This window comes from Chiloscyllium punctatum, chromosome 36 (genome assembly GCF_047496795.1).
Source record: "Chiloscyllium punctatum isolate Juve2018m chromosome 36, sChiPun1.3, whole genome shotgun sequence".
NCBI classification, from domain to species: domain Eukaryota; kingdom Metazoa; phylum Chordata; class Chondrichthyes; order Orectolobiformes; family Hemiscylliidae; genus Chiloscyllium; species Chiloscyllium punctatum.
In genome coordinates this window covers 14,984,912-14,994,943 of record NC_092774.1, presented here as the reverse complement: position 1 = coordinate 14,994,943, position 10,032 = coordinate 14,984,912, and positions in this window count along the sequence as shown.

Here is a 10,032-nt window from a genome sequence, read left to right as displayed (position 1 = left end):
CCTCTATCTCTCTCACACACACACACTGTCCCTCTCTCTCTCTCACACACACACACTGTCCCTCTCTCTCTCACACACACTGTCCCTCTCTCTCTCACACACACACACACTGTCCCTCTCTCTCACACACACACACTGTCCCTCTCTCTCTCACACACACACACAGTCCCTCTCTCTCTCACACACACACTGTCCCTCTCTCTCTCACACACACACTGTCCCTCTCTCTCACACACACACACTGTCCCTCTCTCTCTCACACACACTGTCCCTCTCTCTCACACACACACACACTGTCCCTCTCTCTCTCACACACACTGTCCCTCTCTCTCTCACACACACACACACTGTCCCTCTCTCTCTCTCACACACACTGTCCCTCTCTCTCTCTCACACACACTGTCCCTCTCTCTCTCACACACACACTGTCCCTCTCTCTCTCTCACACACACACTGTCCCTCTCTCTCTCACACACACACTGTCCCTCTCTCTCTCTCACACTCACACAGTCCCTCTCTCTCACACACACACACACACACTGTCCCCTCTCTCTCTCACACACACTGTCCCTCTCTCTCTCTCACACACACTGTCCCTCTCTCTCTCACACACACACTGTCCCTCTCTCTCACACACACACTGTCCCTCTCTCTCTCACACACACACTGTCCCTCTCTCTCACACACACACTGTCCCTCTCTCTCACACACACACTGTCCCTCTCTCTCTCACACACACACACTGTCCCCCTCTCTCTCACACACACACACTGTCCCTCTCTCTCTCTCTCACACACACACTGTCCCTCTCTCTCTCACACACACACACTGTCCCTCTCTCTCTCGCACACACACTGTCCCTCTCTCTCTCTCACACACACACACACTGTCCCTCTCTCTCTCTCTCACACACACACTGTCCCTCTCTCTCACACACACACTGACCCCTCTCTCTCTCACACACACTGTCCCTCTCTCTCTCTCTCTCACACACACTGTCCCTCTCTCTCTCGCTCACACACACACACTGTCCCTCTCTCTCTCTCTCTCTCACACACACACTGTCCCTCTCTCTCACACACACACTGTCCCCCTCTCTCTCACACACACACACTGTCCCACTCTCTCTCACACACACACTGTCCCTCTCTCTCACACACACACACTGTCCCTCTCTCTCTCACACACACACACTGTCCCACTCTCTCTCTCACACACACTGTCCCTCTCTCTCTCACACACACACTGTCCCTCTCTCTCACACACACACACTGTCCCTCTCTCTCACACACACACACACTGTCCCTCTCTCTCTCTCACACACACTGTCCCTCTCTCTCTCTCACACACACACACACTGTCCCCCTGTCTCACACACACACACTGTCCCTCTCTCTCACACACACACACTGTCCCTCTCTCTCTCACACACACTGTCCCTCTCTCTCTCACACACACACTGTCCCTCTCTCTCTCACACACACTGTCCCTCTCTCTCACACACACTGTCCCTCTCTCACTCTCACACACACTGTCCCTCTCTCTCTCACACACACACACTGTCCCTCTCTCTCTCACACACACACACTGTCCCTCTCTCTCTCTCACACACACTGTCTCTCTCTCTCACACACACACTGTCCCTCTCTCTCTCACACACACACACACTGTCCCTCTCTCTCTCTCACACACACTGTCCCTCTCTCTCTCTCACACACACTGTCCCTCTCTCTCTCACACACACACTGTCCCTCTCTCTCTCTCACACACACACTGTCCCTCTCTCTCTCACACACACACTGTCCCTCTCTCTCTCTCACACTCACACAGTCCCTCTCTCTCACACACACACACACACACTGTCCCTCTCTCTCTCACACACACTGTCCCTCTCTCTCTCTCACACACACTGTCCCTCTCTCTCTCTCACACACACTGTCCCTCTCTCTCTCTCACACACACTGTCCCTCTCTCTCTCACACACACACTGTCCCTCTCTCTCACACACACACACTGTCCCTCTCTCTCTCTCACACACACACTGTCCCTCTCTCTCTCACACACACACTGTCCCCTCTCTCTCTCACACACACACTGTCCCTCTCTCTCACACACACACTGTCCCTCTCTCTCTCTCACACACACACACTGTCCCCCCTCTCTCTCACACACACACACTGTCCCTCTCTCTCTCTCTCACACACACACTGTCCCTCTCTCTCTCACACACACACACTGTCCCTCTCTCTCTCGCACACACACTGTCCCTCTCTCTCTCTCACACACACACACACTGTCCCTCTCTCTCTCTCTCACACACACACTGTCCCTCTCTCTCACACACACACTGTCCCTCTCTCTCACACACACACTGACCCCTCTCTCTCTCACACACACTGTCCCTCTCTCTCTCTCTCTCACACACACTGTCCCTCTCTCTCTCGCTCACACACACACACTGTCCCTCTCTCTCTCTCTCTCACACACACACTGTCCCTCTCTCTCACACACACACTGTCCCCCTCTCTCTCACACACACACACACTGTCCCACTCTCTCTCACACACACACTGTCCCTCTCTCTCACACACACACACTGTCCCTCTCTCTCTCACACACACACACTGTCCCACTCTCTCTCTCACACACACTGTCCCTCTCTCTCTCACACACACTGTCCCTCTCTCTCTAATAGACACACTGTCCCTCTCTCTCTCACACACACACTGTCCCTCTCTCTCACACACACACACTGTCCCTCTCTCTCACACACACACACACTGTCCCTCTCTCTCTCTCACACACACTGTCCCTCTCTCTCTCTCTCACACACACACACTGTCCCCCTGTCTCACACACACACACTGTCCCTCTCTCTCACACACACACACTGTCCCTCTCTCTCTCACACACACTGTCCCTCTCTCTCTCACACACACACTGTCCCTCTCTCTCTCACACACACTGTCCCTCTCTCTCACACACACTGTCCCTCTCTCACTCTCACACACACTGTCCCTCTCTCTCTCACACACACACACTGTCCCTCTCTCTCTCACACACACACACTGTCCCTCTCTCTCTCTCACACACACTGTCTCTCTCTCTCACACACACACTGCCCCTCTCTCTCTCACACACACACTGTCCCTCTCTCTCTCTCACACACATACACTGTCCCTCTCTCTCTCACACACACACTGTCCCTCTCTCTCTCACACACACACTGTCCCTCTCTCTCTCTCACACACACACTGTCCCTCTCTCTCTCTCTCACACACACTGTCCCTCTCTCTCTCACACACACACTGTCCCTCTCTCTCTCTCACACCTACTGTCCCTCTCTCTCACACACACACTGTCCCTCTCTCTCACACACACACACTGTCCCTCTCTCTCACACATACACACACTGTCCCTCTCTCTCTCACACACACACACACTGTCCCTCTCTCTCTCTCACACACACTGTCCCTCTCTCTCTCACACACACACACACACACACTGTCCCTCTCTCTCTCACACACACACACTGTCCCACTCTCTCTCTCACACACACTGTCCCTCTCTCTCTCACACACACTGTCCCTCTCTCTCTCACACACACTGTCCCTCTCTCTCTCACAGACACACTGTCCCTCTCTCTCTCACACACACACTGTCCCTCTCTCTCACACACACACACTGTCCCTCTCTCTACACACACACACACTGTCCCTCTCTCTCTCTCACACACACTGTCCCTCTCTCTCTCTCACACACACACACACTGTCCCCCTGTCTCACACACACACACTGTCCCTCTCTCTCACACACACACACTGTCCCTCTCTCTCTCACACACACTGTCCCTCTCTCTCTCACACACACACTGTCCCTCTCTCTCTCACACACACTGTCCCTCTCTCTCACACACACTGTCCCTCTCTCACTCTCACACACACTGTCCCTCTCTCTCACACACACACACACTGTCCCTCTCTCTCTCACACACACACACTGTCCCTCTCTCTCTCTCACACACACTGTCTCTCTCTCTCACACACACACTGCCCCTCTCTCTCTCACACACACACTGTCCCTCTCTCTCTCTCACACACATACACTGTCCCTCTCTCTCTCACACACACACTGTCCCTCTCTCTCTCACACACACACTGTCCCTCTCTCTCTCTCACACACACACTGTCCCTCTCTCTCTCTCTCACACACACTGTCCCACTCTCTCTCTCACACACACTGTCCCTCTCTCTCTCTCACACACTGTCCCTCTCTCTCTCACACACACACTGTCCCTCTCTCTCTCTCACACCTACTGTCCCTCTCTCTCACACACACACTGTCCCTCTCTCTCACACACACACACTGTCCCCTCTCTCTCACACATACACACACTGTCCCTCTCTCTCTCACACACACACACACTGTCCCTCTCTCTCTCTCACACACACTGTCCCTCTCTCTCTCACACACACACACACACACACTGTCCCCCTGTCTCACACACACACACTGTCCCTCTCTCTCAAACACACACACTGTCCCTCTCTCTCTCACACACACACACTGTCCCTCTCTCTCTCACACACACTGTCCCTCTCTCTCTCACACACACTGTCCCTCTCTCACTCTCACACACACTGTCCCTCTCTCTCTCGCACACACACACTGTCCCTCTCTCTCTCACACACACACACTGTCCCTCTCTCTCTCTCACACACACACTGTCCCTCTCTCTCACACACACACACACTGTCCCTCTCTCTCACACACACACACACTGTCCCTCTCTCTCACACATACACACACTGTCCCTCTCTCTCTCTCACACACACACTGTCCCTCTCTCTCTCACACACACACACTGTCCCTCTCTCTCTCTCACACACACACTGTCCCTCTCTCTCTCACACACACACTGTCCCTCTCTCTCTCTCACACACACACTGTCCCTCTCTCTCTCACACACACACTGTCTTTCTCTCTCACACACACACTGCCCCTCTCTCTCTCTCACACACATACACTGTCCCTCTCTCTCTCACACACACACTGTCCCTCTCTCTCTCACACACACACTGTCCCTCTCTCTCTCACACACACACACTGTCCCTCTCTCTCTCACACACACACTGTCTCTCTCTCTCACACACACACTGCCCCTCTCTCTCTCTCACACACACACTGTCCCTCTCTCACACACACACTGTCCCTCTCTCTCTCTCACACACACACTGTCCCTCTCTCACACACACACTGTCCCTCTCTCTCTCTCACACACACACTGTCCCTCTCTCTCTCTCACACACACACTGTCCCTCTCTCACACACACACTGTCCCTCTCTCTCTCACACACACACTGTCCCTCTCTCTCTCTCACACACACACAGTCCCTCTCTCTCACACACACACCTGTCCCTCTCTCTCTCTCACACACACTGTCCCTCTCTCTCTCTCTCTCTCTCTCTCTCTCACACACACACACACACACACACACACACACGCAAACAGGATTGGGTGAGGGACATCTGGGTCAGCACGGACGAGTTGGGCCGAAAGGTCCCTTCTCCCCAGCCGCCACACACCTCTGTCTCTCTCTTTTTCTAGCGGTTCAGCTGCGGTCGTACGCAGAGAGAGAGGGTGGGGGTCGGGGAGCAGGCCCCCCGGTGTCGAGCAGAATGCCTCGGGGGGAGGGGGGGGGTGACGGGTGGGGGGGACCCTGGCTCCCGATCCCCCTCGCCGCCCCTACACGGCCCTCGCTGTGACCCCACCCTGCCCACGCTGTTCGGATCTGTGTGTCTGAGCCGGGGGAGGGGGGGACGGGACTGGCTGAGACATTGTAATCCTGTAATCCGTGCGTCGGACTTCCCTGGACTTTGAACCCCCCCCACCCCATCGCAACCCGTGACTCGAGAGATCAGGCAGGCAGGACGTTCCCCACACCCGCCCCGGGCCTTGGAGATCGGACAGTGGGACAGATCCAGGAGTTCTGTCGGAGAGAGAGAGAGAGAGAGCGCTCTCGGGCAAGTCCGTCCCGCGTCCCACACAGAGAGACCACCCGCGGCCCACCCCCCCCCCCCCTCGCTACCCCCCAAACCCCGTCCCGTCCCGTCCCGCCCAGACGCTGGTCGACGAACATGGAACCGCCGAAGAAACGACAGCCGTCTCTTCTCAGGTCAGGCCCCATACGCGTCTCCTCGACGTTCGGGGGGTGGGGGGGGGGGGGGGGGGGTAACGGTCCGCAAACAGACCCCCACCCCGTTCCCCATCCCACCTCCCCACCCCCCCCCCGGTGTCAGTGGGGGTGCAGGGAAGGGTGGCTGACCGCGGGTGTGTAGGCTCCAGTATCCTTCACCCCCCCCCCCCCCCCCCCCCCCCCCCCACCTGCCAAAATCGATGCGGGGAGTTGGGGGGGTGGGAGGAAAGGAAGAGGCGAGGGATGGCGGGTGACTTGGGATCTTGCTGTGCGTCGGTGGCTCAGTCCGCTTCCCACCCACCCTGGCTCTGCGGGAGAGCTTCACCCAACGTCCCTCTCTCCCAATGTCCCTCTATCCCTCCCTCTCTCTCCCTCTGTCTGTCTGTCTGTCTCCCTCCCTCCCTCCACACACACTCACCCCCATGTCTCTCCCCCCCGCTCTCTCTACCCCCCTCGCTCTCTCTCCCCCCCCTCGCTCTCTCTCCCCCTCGCTCTCTCTCCCCCCCTCGCTCTCTCCCCCTCGCTCTCTCTCCCCCTCGCTCTCTCTCCCCCCCTCGCTCTCTCCCCCTCGCTCTCTCCCCCCCCCTCGCTCTCTCCTCCCTCGCTCTCTCTCCCCCTCGCTCTCTCTCCCCCCCCTCGCTCTCTCCCCCCTCGCTCTGTCTCCCCCTCGCTCTCTCTCCCCCTCGCTCTCTCCCCCCCCCTCGCTCTCTCTCCCCCTCGCTCTCTCTCCCCCCCCTCGCTCTCTCCCCCGCTCGCTCTCTCCCCCTCGCTCCCCCCCCGCTCGCTCTCTCCCCCGCTCGCCCTCTCCCCTCGCTCTCTCCCCCTCGCTCTCTCCTCCCCCTCGCTCTCTCTCCCCCTCGCTCTCTCTCCCCCTCGCTCTCTCCCCCGCTCGCTCCTCTTCCCCCTCGCTCTCTCCCCCTCGCTCTCTCTCTCCCCCTCGCTCTCTCTCTCCCTCGCTCTCTCTCTCCCTCGCTCTCTCTCCCCCTCGCTCTCTCTCCCCCCCTCGCTCTCTCCCCCTCACTCTCTCCCCCTCGCTCTCTCTCCCCCTCGCTCTCTCTCCCCCTCGCTCTCTCTCCCCCTCGCTCTCTCCCCCCCCTCTCTCTCCCCCCCCCTCGCTCTCTCCCCTCCCCCTCGCTCTCTCTCCCCCTCGCTCTCTCCCCCGCTCGCCCTCTCCCCCGCTCGCCCTCTCCCCCTCGCTCTCTCCCTCGCTCTCTCCCCTCGCTCTCTCTCCCCTCGCTCTCTCCCCCGCTCGCTCTCTCTCCCCCCTCGCTCTCTCTCCCCCCTCGCTCTCTCTCCCCCTCGCTCTCTCTCCCCCCTCGCTCTCTCTCCCCCTCGCTCTCTCTCCCCCCTCGCTCTCTCTCCCCCCTCGCTCTCTCTCCCCCTCGCTCTCTCTCCCCCCTCGCTCTCTCTCCCCCCTCGCTCTCTCTCCCCCCTCGCTCTCTCTCCCCCCTCGCTCTCTCTCCCCCTCGCTCTCTCTCCCCCCGCTCTCTCTCCCCCCTGCTCTCTCTCCCCCCCTCGCTCTCTCTCCCCCCTCGCTCTCTCTCCCCCCCTCGCTCTCTCTCCCCCCCTCGCGCTCTCCCCCCCCTCGCTCTCTCTCCCCCCCTCGCCCTCTCCCCCCCCTCGCTCTCTCTCTCCCCCTCGCTCCCCCCCCCGCTCGCGCTCTCCACCCCTCGCTCTCTCTCTCCCCCCCCTCGCTCTCCCTCTCCCCCCCTCGCGCTCTCTCCCCCCCTCGCGCCTCTCTCCCCCCCTCGCGCTCTCTCCCCCCCCTCGCGCTCTCTCCCCCCCTCGCGCTCTCTCCCCCCCTCACGCTCTCTCCCCCCCCTCGCGCTCTCTCCCCCCCCTCGCGCTCTCTCTCCCCCCCGCGCTCTCTCTCCCCCCCGCGCTCTCTCTCCCCCCCGCGCTCTCTCTCCCCCCCTCGCGCTCTCTCCCCCCCTCGCGCTCTCTCCCCCCCCTCGCGCTCTCTCTCCCCCCCTCGCGCTCTCTCTCCCCCCCGCGCTCTCTCTCCCCCCCGCGCTCTCTCCCCCCCGCGCTCTCTCCCCCCCGCGCTCTCTCCCCCCCTCGCTCTCTCTCCCCCCCTCGCTCTCTCTCCCCCCCGCGCTCTCTCCCCCCCGCGCTCTCTCCCCCCCGCGCTCTCTCCCCCCCTCGCTCTCTCTCCCCCCCTCGCTCTCTCTCCCCCCCTCGCTCTCTCTCCCCCCCTCGCTCTCTCTCCCCCCCGCGCTCTCTCCCCCCCTCGCCCACCCCCCCCCTCGCTCTCTCCCCCCCTCGCTCTCTCCCCCCCTCGCTCTCTCTCCCCCTCGCGCGCGCTCTCCCCCCCTCGCGCTCTCGTTCTCTCTCCCCCTCGTGCTCTCCCCCCCGCCCCATCTCCCTCCCCCAACCCCACCCCCACCCCTCCCCCATCCCTCTCCCTCCCCCTCCCCCTCCCCCTCCCACTCCCGCACCCCTCCCCCTCCCACTCCCGCACCCCTCCCCCTCCCACTCCCGCACCCCTCCCCCTCCCCCTCCCCCTCCCCCTCCCCCTCCCCCTCCCCCTCCCCCTCCCCCTCCCCTCCCCCTCCCCCTCCCACTCCCGCACCCCTCCCCCTCCCCCTCCCCCTCCCCCTCCCCTCCCCCTCCCCCTCCCCCTCCCCCTCCCCCTCCCCCTCCCGCACCCCTCCCCCTCCCCCTCCCCCTCCCCCTCCCCCTCCCGCACCCCTCCCCCACCCGCTCCCCTCCCCCTCCCCCTCCCCCTCCCCCTCCCCCTCCCCCTCCCCCTCCCGCATCCCTCCCCCTCCCGCACCCCTCCCCCTTCCGCTCCCCTCCCCCTCCCCCTCCCCCTCCCACACCCCTCCCCCTCCCCCTCCCCCTCCCCCTCCCCCTCCCCCTCCCCCTCCCCTCCCCCTCCCCCTCCCGCACCCCTCCCCCTCCCCCTCCCGCACCCCTCCCCCTCCCCCTCCCCCTCCCGCACCCCTCCCCCTCCCCCTCCCCCTCCCGCACCCCTCCCCCTCCCCCTCCCCCTCCCCCTCCCCTCCCGCACCCCTCCCCCTCCCACACCCTTCCCCCTCCCCCTCCCCCTCCCACACCCTTCCCCCTCCCCCTCCCACACCCTTCCCCCTCCCCCTCCCCCTCCCCCTCCCGCACCACTCCCCCTCCCCCTCCCCCTCCCCCTCCCCCTCCCCCTCCTGCACCCCTCCCCCTCCCCCTCCCCCTCCCCCTCCCCCTCCCCCTCCCCCTCCCCCTCCCACACCCTTCCCCTCCCCCTCCCGCACCCTTCCCCCTCCCCCTCCCCCTCCCGCTCCCGCACCACTCCCCCTCCCCCTCCCCCTCCCCCTCCCCCTCCCCCTCCCCCTCCCACTCCCGCACCCCTCCCCCTCCCCCTCCCCCTCCCCCTCCCCCTCCCCCTCCCCCTCCCCCTCCCCCTCCCCCTCCCCTCCCCCTCCCCCTCCCACTCCCACTCCCGCACCCCTCCCCCTCCCCCTCCCCCTCCGCACCCCTCCCCCTCCCCCTCCCGCACCCCTCCCCTCCCCCTCCCCCTCCCCCCTCCCCCTCCCCCTCCCGCACCCCTCCCCTTCCCGCACCCCTCCCCCTCCCCCTCCCCCTCCCCCTCCCCCTCCCGCACCCCTCCCCCTCCCCCTCCCCCTCCCCCTCCCCCTCCCCCTCCCCCTCCCCCTCCCCCTCCCCCTCCCCCTCCCCCTCCCGCACCCCTCCCCCTCCCCCTCCCCCTCCCGCACCCCTCCCCCTCCCCCTCCCCCTCCCCCTCCCCCTCCCCCTCCCCCTCCCCCTCCCGCACCCCTCCCCCTCCCCCTCCCCCTCCCCCTCCCCCTCCCGCTCCCGCACCCCTCCCCCTCCCCTTCCCGCA